This window comes from Triticum dicoccoides, unplaced genomic scaffold (assembly GCF_002162155.2).
Source record: "Triticum dicoccoides isolate Atlit2015 ecotype Zavitan unplaced genomic scaffold, WEW_v2.0 scaffold143047, whole genome shotgun sequence".
In the NCBI taxonomy this organism is placed as follows: Eukaryota; Viridiplantae; Streptophyta; class Magnoliopsida; order Poales; family Poaceae; genus Triticum; species Triticum dicoccoides.
Window position 1 is genome coordinate 1 of NW_021201572.1, and position 1317 is coordinate 1317.

At 48.4% G+C, this 1317-nt stretch overlaps 3 non-coding genes across 3 annotated transcripts; all 3 read left to right on the forward strand.

Moving 5' to 3' along the window:
* Positions 1-12: 12 nt before the first annotated feature.
* On the forward strand, positions 13-131 carry LOC119343838. The gene has a single exon (XR_005166298.1). It is a non-coding gene; the product is annotated as a 5S ribosomal RNA (ribosomal RNA).
* A 367-nt stretch (positions 132-498) lies between these two features.
* On the forward strand, positions 499-617 carry LOC119343840. The gene has a single exon (XR_005166300.1). It is a non-coding gene; the product is annotated as a 5S ribosomal RNA (ribosomal RNA).
* Positions 618-984: 367 nt separating this feature from the next.
* Positions 985-1103, forward strand: LOC119343839. The gene has a single exon (XR_005166299.1). It is a non-coding gene; the product is annotated as a 5S ribosomal RNA (ribosomal RNA).
* The last annotated feature ends 214 nt before the right edge of the window (positions 1104-1317 follow it).

A 1317-nucleotide genomic window follows, 5' to 3' on the forward strand; every position in this document is an offset into this window, starting at 1 on the left:
GGGAAACATGTCGGATGCGATCATACCAGCACTAAAGCACCGGATCCCATCAGAACTCCGAAGTTAAGCGTGCTTGGGCGAGAGTAGTACTAGGATGGGTGACCTCCTGGGAAGTCCTCGTGTTGCATTCCTTTTATAATTATTTTTTGCGCCTTGTGACAAACATATCGCACGTGCGTGATATATATTAATCCCGTTATATTATTTTTGACGTTTGCGATATGTTTAAGCTCGATGCTCATTGCTCGCGCGTCTTGGGGCGGCTTTGTGGCGCGAAGAGCGCTTTCTGAAAGGGGTGGAAAAAACTCGTGTTGCTGCGGTATGGAGGGAGGGGTGGAAACCGTGGAAAACTCATCTCCGTGATTGAGCGGGAAAGTAAGTAGTATAGGACATTATCCATTGTTAGGGAACGGTTGTAATGGTAGTGAGAATGTAGAATCGTCTTTGGAGCGGACCTGGGAGTGGCCAGCATAAGGGACGAAGACGGGGAAACATGTCGGATGCGATCATACCAGCACTAAAGCACCGGATCCCATTAGAACTCCGAAGTTAAGCGTGCTTGGGCGAGAGTAGTACTAGGATGGGTGACCTCCTGGGAAGTCCTCGTGTTGCATTCCTTTTATAATTATTTTTTGCGCCTTGTGACAAATATATCGCACGTGCGCGATATATATTAATCCCGTTATATTATTTTTGACGTTTGTGATATGTTTAAGCTCGATGCTCATTGCTCGCGCGTCTTGGGGCGGCTTTGTGGCGCGAAGAGCGCTTTCTGAAAGGGGTGGAACAAACTCGTGTTGCTGCGGTATGGAGGGAGGGGTGGAAACCGTGGAAAACTCGTCTCCGTGATTGAGCGGGAGAGTAAGTAGTATAGGACACTATTCATTGTTAGGGAACGGTTGTAATGGTAGTGAGAATGTAGAATCGTCTTTGGAGCGGACCTGGGAGTGGCAAGCATAAGGGACGAAGACGGGGAAACATGTCGGATGCGATCATACCAGCACTAAAGCACCGGATCCCATCAGAACTCCGAAGTTAAGCGTGCTTGGGCGAGAGTAGTACTAGGATGGGTGACCTCCTGGGAAGTCCTCGTGTTGCATTCCTTTTATAATTATTTTTTGCGCCTTGTGACAAACATATCGCACGTGCGCGATATATATTAATCCCGTTATATTATTTTTGACGTTTGCGACATGTTTAAGCTCGATGCTCATTGCTCGCGCGTCTTGGGGCGGCTTTGTGGCGCGAAGAGCGCTTTCTGAAAGGGGTGGAAAAAACTCGTGTTGCTGCGGTATGGAGGGAGGGGTGGAAACCGTG